This window comes from Xenopus tropicalis, chromosome 6, assembly GCF_000004195.4.
Source record: "Xenopus tropicalis strain Nigerian chromosome 6, UCB_Xtro_10.0, whole genome shotgun sequence".
In the NCBI taxonomy this organism is placed as follows: Eukaryota; Metazoa; Chordata; class Amphibia; order Anura; family Pipidae; genus Xenopus; species Xenopus tropicalis.
Genome location: NC_030682.2, coordinates 129,814,195 through 129,832,276, shown reverse-complemented (window position 1 = coordinate 129,832,276; position 18,082 = coordinate 129,814,195). Strand labels below are relative to the sequence as shown.

General features: G+C 39.6%; 1 protein-coding gene across 4 annotated transcripts in view; it reads left to right on the top strand.

The window, feature by feature from the left end:
* Positions 1-18,082, top strand: part of cpq (carboxypeptidase Q) — a 200,866-nt gene that overhangs the window by 12,886 nt on the left and 169,898 nt on the right. The window contains exon 1 of one of the 4 annotated variants that reach the window (XM_012965215.3): positions 4,864-4,949. The exons of the other annotated variants lie outside the window; for them this stretch is intronic. The gene's annotated coding sequence lies outside the window, so the exon portion shown is untranslated. Of the gene's footprint in view, positions 1-4,863; positions 4,950-18,082 lie in introns of those variants that run through there. 4 annotated transcript variants of the gene reach the window in all.

Below are 18,082 nucleotides of genomic sequence, written 5' to 3'. Positions count from 1 at the left end.
ACAAGCTATTAATCATTTCCCAGTGTGTAAGCCAATGATCCCCCTCCAGTGGCCCATGGGCAACACATTTTACATCTGAGTGTGGCTCACGAGTAAAAAAGGTTGGGGATCCCTGGTGTAAGCCGACATTACCAGTGATGTTGCCCATAGCAACCAGTCAGACCTTTGCTGACCTTAGAAATTGCTGATTGGTTGCTATGGGCAACATGACCGGTGATGTTGGCTTACACACTGTAATAAATATGCCCCTAACTATTCACATAGGATCCACCTGTTTTTATAGGGACACAAGGGGTAATTTAGTTTGATCATGGGCTCAAGAGTAGTAAGGGGTACACAAGGGCACCCCTAATGGCTTTATCAGAAAGGTCTATGTACATACAACTATAAAAACTTACAGTACTGCTGCTCTAAGTCCTCCTTGAAAAGAAGCACCACATTTCTTTCCTTCTATTCTGTACACATGGATTATGGTATCAGACATGAGCCAGCAGGAGACATGCAGGCAGGGAAGTGACATCAGACCAAGCTAAAATGGCAGCTGCTATATTAAACAAACAAAAAGAGCTTCTAGGGCTGGTATGGTGAAGCATTCTACAGTATAAATATAACTTGCACTATTGTGGCTAATCTATTGGCAATAAACTGCTTCAGTAGCTTTCTTTCTCCTTCAAGTCAAGGGACTGGTTTCACTTATGAATACAACATTTGCGAATGCAGGCGGTGCTGTATTTATGCTGCTGTTCTCTGCTCTTTATTTTAGAAAAACATTTTTTAGTTGTTGCGGCAGAGAAAAGGGAAGCTCCACCCATTTTTTGTTTAATGAAAACGAATATAAATCAAAGCAGTTTTTCATCATGCATTTATTAAAAATTGTTATTAGTTCTAAAGCTATTTGTTAGTTATTGCTAACAAATAAGGAAAGTTCCCATTCTGTCTTAAAGCACCCCAGCAGATAATGGGAATTTAAGAGGAGGTGGCATGGGCCCACAAGCTGACCATCACTGGTATGCTTTAGTTTTCCACAAGGACTAATTAGAGTCTACATAGTTTCAGTTTAACGTCATGGTTAATTGTCCTGTTCTACATTTCAACTCCATAATGAATACATGAAATAATTTCTATGAGAAAATTAAGATATGATAGAAGGGCTGTGTGGTCCCCAGTGGGACATGATGAGTACACAATACATTACTTGAGAGTCACATTTTTTTTATTTATTTCATTAAAACTTTTTTCTTTTTTAGAATCATGTGTTTTGTTGAGAAGTGGATGATGGGTTATAGCTAATAAGGCCTTATTCAAATCAGGTGGCTAAAATGAATTTTTAAAGTCAAATGGCCGTAAGAGAGTCTTTTCAATAGGGCTTTTATAAAGGCTGAATTGGCCTGAACTGAATTCCTTTTCTGAATGCCTTTGGAATCATTCAAGCAATTATGTTCCAAATTCAGCAAATGAGTGGCTTTTAACTGTAGCTTTCTATATATATTAAGGTTTCTCCTATTGTTTGTCTCTGGACAGGACACCTATAGCTAAGCAGTAGTACACTCTGCTCCTACTATTGCCTGCAATTACTATAGTCATGGCTGCCTTTGTTCCAGTGCAAAAGTAGCAATCTAGCACATCCTCTCCTGACACAATAAAAGGGAACGTGCAAGCCAAAAAGCACGCTAGCTACTAAGAATTTTGTCCTTAACAGGTCAGCTTACAAGGCAGATGCCGCCAGCCGGTTTTCAAGAACTGCACCTAAAGACTTGCATTGTTGTAGATTCAAATGGAAGGGAATAAAGAAACTTCCATTTAAAAATAAAAATAATTCCATATTGTTTTCTGCTAGTCTTAGGGGCACATTTACAAAAGCACGAACGCTCCGAGCGTATTTTCGCCAATTTTTTCGGGCGTCCGCACGACTTTTTCGGACGTTTGCACGAAAAAATCGCAAAGGTTTTACCGTTGTTTACAATTGTTCATTACGAAAATTTCGTGACTTTCGGATCGCCAATACGATATTATCGTGACTAATACGATTTTTTCGTAAGCATTTTCGTGATATTTGCGATCTTCCGAAATTTTCGTTTCCAATACGATTTTCTCCCATATGCACTAGGTCTTATTTTCAGGGAATGACTTATTTTTTCATGAAGAATACAGTACACATTTATTCCATCGTTTGGGCAAGATTTATTGCCCAGCCCTAGGTGGGTGTCTTATTTTCCGAGGGGGGTGAAAAATCGGGGGGGTGCCTTATGTTCGGGGAAACAGGGTATTAGTCCATGCTAGGGTCTGACCTTAATGTACTTTTATTGTGGGGATAGATTTATTGGGGCAGATTTATCAAACTGAGGAATCCTGAGTTTATCAACACTTTTCTGACTGCAGGTTGAGCCTCTTGGGACAGTTCTTCTATTTATAGGAATGTAATACTAATTTCTGATTTGTAACTGTGCAACTGTGCAATCTTCATATATAAAAAAAAAAGTCTTGGCTTTCTAATATATACAACTCTTATTTACTGATATAGGTGCTAATGAGGACCAGTGTGTTTAGTGGGTGGAACAAGTAAAACTAGAGCTTGCCACAGTACAACAAAGTAAAATTCCAACACTCTCTATTCACTTGTATGGGATTTTTAGGAACATATTTAACAAAAAGTAAATTCTCACTTGACCCTTTGACACTTGCAGACTGTGGCAAACTCTAGTTTCTCTTGTTGATAAATAACCCCCAAATTGTCATTGCTAGTGAGAGCATCAAGTTTTGCTGGTTTTGATGAGTATTATTGCATATGATTTGTTCTACAACATTATTCTGAAACCATATTGACATAGTAGACATATCCATGATGTGCATCCTTTTTACCGAAGTGTAACAGCCTAAAAAAACTCTTATGAAGCCCTCCTGACTCCAAGGAGGCAATCCGCCCAGTCCCTGAATCAGCTTTGTAGTTAATACTAGTTCATTTTAGCAACTATCTAATAGATCGGCAAGTGTGACTGCTTCAGGGAAAGAACTTTTAAACTTTACAGCTATCACTGTAAAAAAACACTTTTCTTAAGATGCCACCTCCTTGTGGATGTCATAGTAGATGCTATTGTGTCTGCTGCGTGGGCCTACTGGTGCTTACTGACTGACTGCTTGCTAAAGCTACATTTTTACCAGGCAATAAAGTGCCCAGAGGTGCTCCATCAAGAAAATCCATAACCTTACATTTATCAACTTTGAGTCTGCTACCTAACTGCCCAGTCTAGCAGTTTGCTTGAATCTCCCTGCAAGGATGCCACATCATGGATGCAATTAATTGGGCTGCATAGTTTTGTGTCATCTGCAAAAACAGAGACATTGCTTACAATCCCCTCCCTAAAGTAATTAATAAACAAATTAAATTAAACTGAATTCAAAACAGAACCCTACTCCAAGTAGAGAATGTTCCATTTACAGTCACCCACTGTAACTGTATACTATCGTGCACAAACAGCATTACTAAGGCTGTCAGACCTGTACTTTAAGCATCTCTATGGCACCATTGTATCAAAAGCTTTGGCAAAATCTGAGAACACCACATCTACTGCTAGGAACTGTAGTTCAGCAAGATGTGTAGGGCTTCAGTATGGACATCACTGATTTGAGTTGTTAGAGGCTTCAGCTTTCATTAATTGCCCTGGCCTACTCTTCCCTAAGGGGCCCATTCATTAAAGTACGATGGCTAGGATTACAAAAAATTTGTAATATTTCTAAAGTTTAGAACTGTTTGTAATGTTAACGATAATATCGTTAAAAAAGTACGACTTTTTCGTAATACGTTCGTTAATATACAGAAAAGTCATACTTTTCGTTCTTTGCGCAACGATAACGAAAGTTACGTGACTATCTTTTGGCCAGGTTGGAGCTGCAGAGTGCCATTGAGACCTATGGAAAACTTCCAAAATCATGCATTGAAGTTTTAAAGTCAGAAAAGGTTTTTTGCGCCGTTTACGATCATTTGGATACGAAAATTTCTTAACTTTCGGATCGCTACCACAATTTTTCGTACAAACACGAAAAGAATTTTCATAACATTTTCGAACTTCAGAAATTATCGTGGTTAGTACAAATTTTTGCCAATCGTACTTAGAAACATCCGAAATTCGGGCTTTGATAAATGGGCTCCTAATTCTGTCACTCTCCTGTGGGAAGAGGTTTAAAAAACTAGGAAGGTGAGTTTGCTATAGTGGGTGAGACAGTGGGCTTGTTGCTGACATATGGAAAATGTAATGAAAGCCAGTGGGGGTCAGTTACCAAAGCAATGGTCACAATGCAGTTTTTTTCTGAATTCCAACAAATTGTGTAAAATTCACCATTGTAAATGAAAATTACTATCTGCTTTGGTAAAAGTGATAAAAGTTCTTATTAACCAGTGAGAGCATTAGTGTCTGATTAACTTGATGCACACCAGTTGTGTGTAGGCTCTACTTACTGAGGGAACCCTGGTATTACCAGCAGCCCAAGGCATCTGTTCTTTTCTGGGTTCCCGTGAGTTGTATCCTGTACATTACACTTGCATACAGTTCATCGGAATTTGCACTTTGTATTGTGCATATGTAGAAAATGGTTCCTTTTGGGTTCCCCAGTCAACTCCAATTTGCTAGGGATATGGGCCAGTACGAAAAGAACAGGTTCATATAAAGGAGAATTTTCTTTTCATTCTGCCGGGATACAAATTGCTCCTCTTACCGCTACTTTGCATTAGTAAGTGGTTTCTTTAGGCAGCAGTGTTCCACAGAAGGATCAGTTGCTTCTAATTTGTATGCTTGGTTAGAAACAAAAGTGTGGTGCCTCATCAGTTGGCTGCTCACAAGTAGTTTGCTTTGCATTTGCTTTTTATTTTTTCATTTCTCATCAGCACCTTATCTGGTGCATCTATTATATAGACTTTGCAGATCCTGTGCACAAAGGCAGCGTGAGGTTCTGGGGTAAGTACTGTGGTGAAAACTTTCTCCCTCTTCCCATAATCATACTGCATATTGTAACAATAATGACTTAAATCGACACTATTGGTATTCTTTATAATACCCAAACCATAACTGATAAATATGAAAGGGGTAGTTCACCTTCCAGAAACATATTGTTTTCAAATAATGTAATGTAACAAGTAATGTATAATGATACATCAGATGCTAGCTTTCTCAGCAGCCTCCTCCCCTACTGAGCATGCTCAGAGACTGTTACAGAGCATCTGTTACAATTTGATATATGAAATGCTGGTTTTTAAGCTTCTGCTTAGAATAGTTGGTCCTCTTAGTACTATCTGTGCTCCCATCTATCGCCCACTAAATTACATTGGAGCAGGTTCCCTCCATAGACTTCTTAAGGGAACAGTAACATAAAAAATGAAAGTGCTTTCAAGTAATTAGTATACTGCACTGGTAAAATTTGTGTGTTTTCTTCTGAAAGACTACTATAGTTTCCATACATAATCTGCTGTGTAGCCATGCAGGTGGCCATATCAGTTGAAATATAGAACAAAATGGCACATTGTAAATAGCAGATAACAGATAAGATCTGTAGAATTTGATAGGCTTAGTTCTTGCACAGGAATTTAACCCATTGTATTTTACAAAGCTTATCAGCTATCTGCTATTCAGATTCAACGGCTTCCCCCAAGGCTACACGGCAGCTTATAACAAAATTCTATAGTAGCATTTCTGAAGCAAACTTACCAGTTTTTCCAGTGCGGAGTAACAGTACATTATATTTGATTTACTTCAAAAAACACTTTCATTTTTTGGTTCTATGCTTCCTTAAGGCTGATGTCCCATGGGGAGATTAGTGGCCCACGATAAATCTCTGCTACTGTTGGCAACTAATCTCCCAAAAAGCCTTTCCACCTGCAACTTCGGTAAACTGAAGCGATGTGTAGGCCTTTCTGCTGGTGATTCCCATATTGCCAGTGGAAAGAATTTCTGGGACATTAGTAGCAGAGAATTATCATGGGACATTACCCGAAAGAACAGGATCAGACCCAAAGGGAGTCTGTAGCAGGAGAATCCAGCCAAAAAATGTATTACCAGTTAGTGTTTATCAGGGATCCAGTGATTAAAGCAGAGATGCTTCCCAGGAATGTGTTGTATTCTTAGGGCTCTGGCACACGGGAGATTAGACAAATCTCCCTGTTCGTGGGCGACTAATCTCCCCGAGTTGCCACCAGTTGCCATCCCACCGGCGAAAATGTAAGTCGCCGGTGGGATGGCACATGCGGCGGCGCGATTTTGGCAAATCGACAAAAATGCCTCTCGAGGCAACTTCGGCCATTTGCCGAAATCGCCTGCGCAGCGTGTGCCATCCCACCGGCGACTTACATTTTCGCTGGTGGGATGCCAATTCGGGGAGATTAGTCGCCCGCGAACAGGGAGATTTGTCGCGGGCGACTAATCTCCCCGTGTGCCAGAGCCCTTAGAGAGACAATACTCAACAATGTGTTCAGAATGGAGATTAGTGGGTTTTTTCTTAATAACTTGAAATATAAAAAAAAAAACAGTTCAGAATGTCAAGACTGCATGGAATAGTTGGATTTGAGAGAATTATTATTTATTTAATTTATTAGATATTTAATAAATAAAATATACAGTGCGATTGGTAATCTAAAAAAACACAAAATGTGTAAACTTACATTACATTAACTGTAGCTGTTATACTATGAGATATAAAGGGAGGGATGCAGGGGGGAAGGATAGGGTCAAGGGGGAAAGGAAGGGAGTGCCGTTATACCCTCTTTAAGGAATCACATGCTCATAGTAGTGAAGCATTACCTGTAATGTTTCCCAGGGCAACCAATCAGCAATTAGATTTCAATAGTTAGAAAACCAAAGCAAAGCATCTGATTGGCTGCTATGAGCAACATCACCGGTAATGTTTCACTCCACTTTTTACACAGCATGAGAAATATACCCCTATGTATTGAACTGATTGTTTGGGAGAGAGAAAGCTCTTTAAAGGGGTGCTTCACCTTTAAGTACACTTTTAGTATTTTATAGAATGTCCTACTCTTATTAACTTTGCAATTGGTCTTCATTATTTCTTATAGTTTTTGAATTATTTGCCTTCCTCTTCTGCCTTTTTCGAGTTTTCTAAGCAGCCAAAAAATATTGCTCTGTTAAGCTACAATTTTATTCTTATTGTTGCTTTTTATTACTTATCTTCTTTAGTCTCTCTCCTATTAATATTCCAGTCTCTCATTCAAACCACTGCCTGGTTGCTAGGGTAAATAAGACCCTAGTCAGATCACCTGCTAAACACTACGGCTGTGCCAATATCAGTTACAGAGTGGTCCAGGACGATTGCTTTGTACTGGCAAAGTATGCAGTATCCTGAATATTTCTCTTTTACACATTATTGTGCCTGCCTTACTGCCTTACCATTTCTTGCTGATCGTTTATGTTCTGGCTTTCCGCAGCCCCCCCCCCCCATCTCCCCAGTAGTGTCTGGCCCCTGTGTACATTTTGTATCTGTTCCTATTAATTCCTCGGCAGCTTCCCACAGCCACTCAGGGCTCTTTTTCATTACTCATTTACAAGTAATTTCCTGCTGTATGATTACATGCACTGGTGATAACGAAAAGTAATCATTTTGTTCTACAGAAGCGAGTGAATCACAGAAACAAATGTGACCGTGATTCAGAGTGGGTTCATATGTAAGCCAGAGGAGCAAGCATTGCCTAACTTCCTCTATCCCAACATTCTCCTCTCTCTGATTAAGTGCACTCGGTCATCACTGGTAAATTCTGCATTAAAGGAGAAGGAAAGGCAAAATCACTTGGGAGTGCCAAAATGTTAGGCACCCCCAAGTGACTTTAACTGCTTACCTCGTACCCCGGGCTGGTGCCCCTGTTCGGAGAAAACAGCACCAGCCCGGGGTACCTGGAGCGAGCGCTTCCTCCTTCCGGCTTCCGCTTTCTAAAATGCCGGTGGCAGTAGAGTGAAAAGCCGACTTTAATGTTTAAGTTCGGCTTTTCACTCTACTGCGCATGCGCGCGCAGCGAATCACAAAGGCAGAAGCGCAGGCAGCTACCCCAGGCTGGTGCTGTTCTCTCTAAACAGGGGCACCAGCCCGGGGTAAAAGGTAGGCGGTTAAAGTGGACCTGTCACCCAGACATAAAAAGCTGTATAATAAAAGCCCTTTTCAAATTAAACAAGAAACCCCATACCATTTTTTTATTGCCACATCCATGCCCATTATAAAAGCATTTAAAAATCCCAGCTGTCAATCATAAATTGCCTGCCCCGCCTCTATGCCTTAGGCATAGAGGTGGGGCAGAGAGTTTCTTTCACTTTCAATTCAGAACTTCTTAGATGTTGCTGCCCTCCTCACAGTCCCCCTCCCTCCTCACCATCTAATTGTGTAACCAGTGCATGGACATGGGCATCAGGTCCCCCCATACTGGCACAGAAACAAGATTTTGGCAGGATGCAATGCCTGCTTTGATAACAGTGTCCACAAAATGGTGCCTGCCTACTTGCTACAATTGTGAATTCCAAGGCTGAAGAAAATAAGATTAAAATAATTTATATAGTGTAAGTAAAGTTTATTTTGCTTGACAAACATAATAGAAAACAATTTGGAATTATTTCTTAAGGTGACAGGTCCCCTTTAAAGTCACTTGGGGGTGCCTAACATTTTGGCACCCCCAAGTGACTTTGACTTTCTTTTTCCTTTAAAGGGAAACTAGTGCAGCCCAGGCCACAAAATTTGCCATACTGAGCGGTGCCCAATATATTTGGACACCCCCCCCAGTGGTTTAACCTTTAGTTCTCCTTTATTCTTGCTGCAGCAATATGATTAACACCATTGCTGGAAGATCGGATATTTATTGACAACTGGTTTGCAATGGTAATTACCTTTTGGCAATGTAGTTCCACTTGTGTTGAAAAGAGTGAACGTTTATTAATAGAGATTTAACATGACACCTTATCCACACCACACAATTACGTTTCTGTTTTACGGTAATTACGTTTTGGCTACATACTTTGAGAGAACTTGGGAGTGCGATGGAAAATTTTATAAAAGGTTTTCTTCCCCCCCTTAAATTATTTCCGTGCAAAGTTTTTTTGAAGGGGATTCTGGATTGCATTAAGAATCTATGGAGCGCTCCTCTGGCCCAGGGTATTTCAGCTGGATGATGATAACTCTTTGTTGCTTCAGGGTGGGTGGCTGGACGGTAGTAGGGTTTTGGGTAAATCTGCTGTGGGAACCAACTGAGGAATGCAGGGAGCAGGGACAGATCCAGTAAATCAGACTGTCGGTGGTTTCTTTCCTGATATATTTTATATAAAAATGATAATTTAGTGCATTTTTATCCATTCTCAGCTATCATCTTATTTTCTAGCCTTTGCCTTCAGTCTGGGTTCATTTCTGTATAAAGATAAATGCTGACAGCTGCTGAAATCCTCCTTAAAGAAAGTAACCCAATTTGTGTGGGAAACAATAAAATAAAGAGCCGTACTGGGAAATACTGAGTAATGGGAGGATTATGTGTGTAAGTATCGCTCTGCTCTGGGGCTAGTACTTGTTTATTGCAGTTAAGCAGTCTATCTGGCTCTGCTGTTGGATTATATTCCTTGTGTATTTCGTAGTCCAGTGTATAGAATAGGAGTAGGCAACCTTTGGCCTTCATTGAGTCTTTGAAGTATTAACTCACTGCACCCTATGAACAGCTGGCTGAGAATTGCAGTTGAGCAGGATCTGGAGGTTGCCAGGTTGCCAGCTCTTTTGTAGAGGTTTATTATTTGTAGTGATTACTGTGTGTTAGCATAATTCCCAAAGGGAAAATATACAGCTGTGTTCAATATAGGTATATATATAAATTTATATATATATACGTGTGGCTTGTGTTGATAATGCATTATGGTTGTTGTTGGATGGATTATTGTTTTTTTTTGTTCTTTAATTGCTCTCCCCTCATAATTAGGATCATTTGATTCAATAGAGATAATGATTATAAGGCCAGTACCACATAAACGCAGGCCATCTGTCTTTACGCTCAAAAAAGCTAATTGTTGTGCATGCACATGGAGCCATTGCGTCATCCCAGGTGCAAACACACAAAGCGGATTTTGCGTGCAGGCACATCAGTAAGCTTTTAGGAGTGTAGGGTGGATTCTTGCCGTTGTGCTCAGGCCCCGGTTTGTGGTGAGGCCACAATGGCCCAGGCCTAGGGCGGCATAAATTTTGGGGTGGCATGCCGCCCAACCGCACTTAACTTAAAAAACATTCCAAATTTGTAATGAATGTGTATTGGAAAGTTGCTTAGAATTAAGTTTTATTTGACTTGTCCTTTAATGGGGAACGTGAGTTTGTCTGTTTGGTGACGTCAAGGAAGCAACCGCTGATCAAACTGTGTACAAAAGTCTGAAGAACCTCAAATTACACCACGGAATCAGGGAGCCATAGAAATATGTCTTGCAGACCCCTGTAATCCCTATTTGGTCTCTCAAGTAATTCCATTAGGGACCCCATAGGGCCCTTGTTCAACAATATGATTTTATAATCACGGTTTACTTTCTACAGAGGTTGATTTAAGCATATCTTTATGCACGGTGAGGATTGGCTTCATTCTCCATCTTCCAGAAAGAGATTCCATGCTCCTTACTGTAGACTCAAATAACCCATTTAGTTCAGTGTTGCTTTAGGAATGTCACCATATGCTGTGCCTTCCAGTATCCTGTGAGGTAAGCATGCCTCATACATGGCTGTGCTGTGGCTTTGTTTCCATGTCATACATATATTTTATTGGTTTCAAAGTCCATAATCGGTCAGGATAACGTGAACGTCTGCAAAGGAATGAAAGCAGCAAATGTATTCCATACTTGTCTGTCTGAAATGTGGTTGACCAAACCCTGTTCTTTACATAGTAATGCTCTGTAGTGGAGTTTAGGCTGGGAACCCTGAGAATTGAAGCAGATGTGAGTGAACATAAAGAAATAAAGGGTAATACTTGGATATAAGTTGGGTGGTGCATATCTACTGCTAATATACAGTTTCCTGTTAAATGAAAGAACACATTATAACATTCACAGCCATGTACGTAAGAGTTACCATTCAGGAACCCTTGTGCTTTTCTTGTAGAGTTTATGGTTCTGCCAGGATTCTATGGATCCACATTGGACTCCAGTGAATGCTGATTGACACTTACAGTTTGTTTCCCCCCATTGCTGTATAGTCCAAAGATGTCAGCCACAAAGCATTTCCCATCATCCTCAGCCAACTACTATATGCAGTTCCCAAATATAGGATGTTTAAATGTGTAACCAAGTGTGTAATATCACAGATAAATCATACTGTTTTTATGAGTATATTCATGTAATGAGAATTTGAGGTTAGAGATCATACTATAGATGTAATTATGCTGACAGATTACTAGAAGTAATGTCGGGGGAAAAATGCTATTTTCTGTCTTTTGAAAGATGGAAGCTGCACTTGGAGGTCAAATTTGAAGCAAGACAATTTCCCAGTATATGTGACATTATAGAAGATAATGGATAGTAATGCCATCCATCCTGACACATGTGTATTCACCTACCCTGGGAAATGTAGCCATTCAAAATACAGCATTAGAGGTTTAATTACATATTCACTTAATATTTTATTCTCCTTATAATTACAAACTGATTCAATGAAATAGCCAGCCCTGTCTATGTGCTTATATTTTTATAACTTTGTTATATGTTGGATTCTTATTATACATAAATGTAGAAACCTGCTTATTATCAGGATGTTCTAGCAGCTGCTTCATATCCCAGTGGTATAGAGGATTGGGGGGGCATATTGTATTGTATTTATTATCTGTATAGCACCACGGTGTAGGCAGGGCTTTACAGGGTGTAGACACAAACAGGGTTATAGTTATTATAAACTGTACAATGAAAATATATACTTGAGTACAAGGAGTTTCAGGACACATTTGAGATGAGGTCCCTGCCCCATAGGGCTTACAATCTTTAAAGGTTAAGATAAAAGATGGTTTCTTTGACCCAGAAAATTGTAGGTACCCTAATGGTTTCAATTCAGGTATCTGCTACTTTTCCAATAACTTAGCAGCAGAAGGGTATTTAAAGTAAAATTGTTGGCCAATGGGAGTCTGAGGTGATGTAGTGCCTTGAGGGTTGGTAGACATGAAAGTATTCATATTTAGGGCCAACCATTTAAATACTTGGAGGGGAAAGGGTGAAAGTGTTCATATTATGAGCCAACAAATGGTGCCATTTAAATACTTGCAGGGGAAAGGGAGGACATCTGTGCTCTGTGTAAGAAAAAAGTAAATTGGAAGAGGCTAGAAAATAGAACTGGGTAATAATCAGTGGCACTTATGTAGCCTGGAGCCCTACAACCTGCAGTGGTTTGTTGTGCACTTCCTTTTTCATCCACTGGGGGCTTATTGAGCTCGGACATAAAGGCTTGCTTTCAACTCTGTAGCCACTCGTCACACCTTGTTACGGCAATGTGCCAGTCATCCAGGAATCAGAGACCTTTAGAGGTTCCAGGAAGAAGAATAAGGCTTCTGCTTTTGTGAATTATAAATCTCAAACTTTGGGTGTATCCAGTTGCAATGGAAATGTTTAAAAGTGTTTAAAAGTTACCCTCACTTATATAGCATCCATATAGTTTTTTTGCTCCATGGTGGTCAAATAATTTTCACTCATAATTAAGAAAAAGTTAATTAATACCAGTGAATTGATGTCCCAGTTCTCTTAGTGAATGGCACCATGCATACAAATTCCTTGTCAAAACAAAACTATTAAGTTCAGCCAAGGGGGAACTTCTGTGACTTTATGCTGATCTGAATAGAATGTGGCTTTGCCTTGCATGACATGCCAATTCAGCTTTAAGTCCAAAGAGCTTGCAATCAACACAATTAACAAACCTAACTTTTTAGAACTCAGTGAAAAGGGAACATATATATATCGTAAAATATCAATTATTTATTTAAAGCATTTGTTAAAAACTGCTGGATTACACATAATCATTAAAAAAAAAATATTACAGGTTCACTATCCGGAAACCCATTTTCCAAAAAGCTCTGAATTACGAGAAAGCCATCTCCCATAGACTCCATTTAAATCAAATAATTCTTATTTCTAAAATTATCATCATATCTTCATCAGTAACCGCAGACTATTTTCTCGCTGCCTGTCTTATTATATCAAAGTTATACCATGCCTGAAGCAGGGACCTAAGAAGTCCCGAAAGCTCGCATTTTATAATCTAAGCAAATAAAAGGTATCACATATGCTATATATTCTGATTTTGGTCTATGGCTAACACAGAGAAGCACTCTGCTACTACTTATTATACTGAAGTTCACAAGCTTGAGGGTTTTTCTATCACAAATTCTTGGCGTAGTCAGTGTGCCTCGCCCTCCTCTCCCCCCTAAAAGAATAGTTTTTACAGAAGCCATTGGGACTTTGTGCTTCTAAAAAATAACAGCACCAACCCGGGATATAAGGTAAACAATTACAGTGACTGGGGGGTGCCAGTGATTGTAACTTTCCTTCTTCTTAAATAAAATATATGCCCTGGCCCAATGGTACCTTGAAGCAACCCTGACCCTAGGTGGCGCAGTAAGGGTATATATTTAAGTCCACTAATACATAACTGTGCAGTTAATCTCACGTGTCCCGTTGCAGAATTCTTCCCTGTGCATCTTATTATGTATCCATGACATCAATACACAGGGACAATGACAAGCAAGTCTGTCTCTTTACACCTTTTCTTAGTTTAACGATGTGCCAAGTGCCATAGATACTGTATGTTTTCAAAGGAGTTTTAATAACACAATTACTGAGGCCTCACCCTCCCATGTGAGTCACTTTAGAATACAAAACATACTTTTATTCTTTAGGCAGATCACGCTGACAAACACATTTGTTTCCAATGAGCTCTTTCTAAAATAATGAAACTTCTGTTTTTAATTTTTCACATTCCCTGTGAAAGTGCAGCATAAGGGTTGTATTTACCCCATGTAACCTGGCTATATTAATATAACATATGTGCATCGCAGTAGAGACCATAGGTTGATACTATTACGTAAAGCAGAGATGCAAAACAAAATGCATTGCCAGATTATTCTGTATATGTAAAATAATTTTTTTCAGAATAGTGTTCATCAGGGAAATTAAAAATGACTGACAAGTTTTACAACTAAGCAGGGAATAGGGCATGCTATGTACTGATGTGCTCATGAGTAAAAATATTTCCACTTCCAATATATCCCTAACAATTCTCATTCATTAAGTGGCCTATAATGAGAGCCTACAGGCTAATCTATTGCTCAGTAATGTGTTCCCCTCTACAGTGACTGCTGTATTATAATACCAGAGTAGACATTAACCTGCATACATCCTACGGTGTTTAGGAAAGTTTGCAAAGAATGACAGTGTGAGTTTCAAAAACAAAATGTGTTAGATTTTTAATTTATAAATCTGTATTTCTTAGGGGATATTTTTACATGATTTAGCATGCCACAAGGCAGAAGTAAACTTTTTTGGGCCCCTTACCCTTTCAACCATAGTGACAGCCAGGCTTTCACTTGCTATAATTTATAGCCAAAATAATTGTAGCCCTGCAATTAAAGAGACCTAAAACCCACCCAAAAAAAAACAGATCCAGACAGGAACAGATATGCCATGGGTGCTCAAGCAAACGGAATACTGGGAACTCTGTGAGCAGAAGATTTCGACAGCCATTCAAATCACATGCCCAGTGAAAATGCAGCCCCCATAATGTTGCTACCCAGTGTCTGGGCTATTGTGGCTGTTTCACATATCCATGCAGATAGCACTGGCCAGAGCTGGGTACAAGATGGGATCATGACCAGGGTGTCATAGTGTGTGCCCAAATTGCTTCTGGAAAGAGGGCTTGTAGGCTTGATATCTCTATGAAGGTGCAAAGTACAGGGTGCAAGGGAGGTGCATGCTTTTAAGGAGTCAGTTTGGCCAGGACCAAGGATTCGGTTCTGGATTCGCCTATTTTAGCAGGATTCGGCCAAATCCATGGTCCTAGCTGAACTGAATTCTTAAAATCATATGACTTTTTGTCACATGAACATGAAAGTTGACATTTTTCGGATCTCCTACCTAAAGTCTACTAAAAACATTAGTTAGCATGTAACTGCTGCTCATAGCTACCTGTATATACTATCCATATAGATAAAAAATAAAATAAAAAAATAAACATTACACATTGTTTTCAGGTACCAATAAAACTGCTTTTATGTTGATTATAGAAACTTTTAAAGGAAAACTATACCCCCAAACAATGTAGGTCTCTATAAAAATAAATTGCATAAACAAACTCATATGTAAAACCCTGCTTCATCTAAATAAACCATTTTCATAAAAATATACTTTGTATGGGCTATTGGGTAATTCTAAATAGAAAATTGATATATTAAGAATTAAGGGCCGCCTCCTAGGATCATCAGATTCGCAGTGCACACAAACAAGCCAAGGCACACATACATGCTAGGCCCCATCAGCCAATGATTGGACAGAGTTCTGCTTTTTGCTCCCACACTACTTCCTGTTACAGCTGCATTATTTCCTGTCAGCTGATCTCTGAAGGGGCACACATCCCATCACTAAATGGGGGATCAAGGGAAAAGATGTAAAAGGGAAATATTTACTGATATATACAGGTCCTTTTCAAAAAATTAGCATATTGTGATAAAGTTCATTATTTTCTGTAATGTACTGATAAACATTAGACTTTCATATATTTTAGATTCATTACACACAACTGAAGTAGTTCAAGCCTTTTCTTGTTTTAATATTGATGATTGTGGCATACAGCTCATGAAAACCCAAAATTCCTATCTCAAAAAATTAGCATATCATGAAAAGGTTCTCTAAACGAGCTATTAACGTAATCATCTGAATCAACAAATTAACTCTAAAAACCTGCAAAAGATTCCTGAGGCTTTTAAAAACTCCCAGCCTGGTTCATTACTCAAAACCGCAATCATGGGTAAGACTGCCGACCTGACTGCTGTCCAGAAGGCCATCATTGACACCCTCAAGCAAGAAGGTAAGACACAAAAAGAAATTTCTGAACAAATAGGCTGTTCCCAGAGTGCTGTATCAAGGCACCTCAGTGGGAAGTCTGTGGGAAGGAAAAAGTGTGGCAGAAAACGCTGCACAACGAGAAGAGGTGACTGGGCCCTGAGGAAGATTGTGGAGAAGGACCGATTCCTGACCTTGGGGGACCTGCGGAAGCAGTGGACTGAGTCTGGAGTAGAAACATCCAGAGCCACCGTGTACAGGCGCGTGCAGGAAATGGGCTACAGGTGCTGCATTCCCCAGGTCAAGCCACTTTTGAACCAGAAACAGCGGCAGAAGCGCCTGACCTGGGCTACAGAGAAGCAGCACTGGACTGTTGCTCAGTGGTCCAAAGTATGTCATTCGGAAATCAAGGTGCCAGAGTCTGGAGGAAGACTGGGGAGAGGGAAATGCCAAAATGCCTGAAGTTCAGTGTCAAGTACCCACAGTCAGTGATGGTCTGGGGTGCCATGTCAGCTGCTGGTGTTGGTCCACTGTGTTTTATCAAGGGCAGGGTCAATGCAGCTAGCTATCAGGAGATTTTGGAGCACTTCATGCTTCCATCTGCTGAAAAGCTTTATGGAGATGAAGATTTCATTTTTCAGCATGACCTGGTACCTGCTCACAGTGCCAAAACCACTGGTAAATGGTTTACTGACCATGGTATTACTGTGCTCAATTGGCCTGCCAACTCTCCTGACCTGAACCCCATAGAGAATCTGTGGGATATTGTGAAGAGAAAGTTGAGAGACACAAGACCCAACACTCTGGATGAGCTTAAGGCCGCTATTGAAGCATCCTGGGCCTCCATAACACCTGAGCAGTGCCACAGGCTGATTGCCTCCATGCCACGCCACATTGAAGCAGTCATTTCTGCAAAAGGATTCCCGACCAAGTATTGAGTGCATAACTGAACATAATTATTTGAAGGTTGACTTTTTTTGTATTAAAAACACTTTTCTTTTATTGGGCGGATGAAATATGCTAATTTTTTGAGATAGGAATTTTGGGTTTTCATGAGCTGTATGCCACAATCATCAATATTAAAACAAGAAAAGGCTTGAACTACTTCAGTTGTGTGTAATGAATCTAAAATATTTGAAAGTCTAATGTTTATCAGTACATTACAGAAAATAATGAACTTTATCACAATATGCTAATTTTTTGAAAAGGACCTGTATATATTCCAGTTTGGCGAGATTCTTTAATAGGTCACTTAACATAGTATAAACTATCTGTTGGTTAAGTATTCATTCTGGGGGCAAAGTTTTCCTTTAAAACAATACTAGAAGTATTACATTTTTGGGTTCATTTACTTTCTACTAGAATGTGTACAATATCAGCCCCAATTTATATATGCTTGCCTCCTTTGTGATTTGCTTGATTTGATCATATTTAGCTCCTTTGCTCAGGTTGCCGCTGTTTAGCTTTGATCTTGTCAGCAATAAAAGGGCAAGATAAACGTTTGTAATTCCTGTTGTTCTTTCAGATCGGGATCAGTTAACTTTTTTTTATTATCTTATACAGGTAGAAAGGTTTTAATGTGGCATTTAACTCAATCAATTTGCCTTATTAGGCCCACGGAGCGATTTAGTTGCCCACGATAGATCTTTGCTTCTAATAGATCTCTCACTCTGAAATACCTTTCTACTGCCACCAAAGGGAATCACTGGTGGAAAGCCCTACGCATTGCCTCTGTTTTCCAAAGCCATGCAAAGTTGCCTGCAGGAGGAAACTTTGCACGACTTTGGAAAACTGAAGTGATGCAAATAGATTTCTCCAAGGGATATTAGCCTTATGCTTACTATTCTCAGAAACAGGCCAAGGAACTCAAGCTATTCAGAGGTAATTCTTGGTCTGGCCAGTCCAATAATTTAACCCTTTTACTGCCAGCCATTTTGGTCAAAGCGGAACTTGTATTGCCAGACAGTTTTTGAACATTTTGCACTGTTTCACTTTAGGGGCCTTTCCTCGGGGGGACTTTTAGTTTACCAAGGAAAACAATATATCGTTTTTTT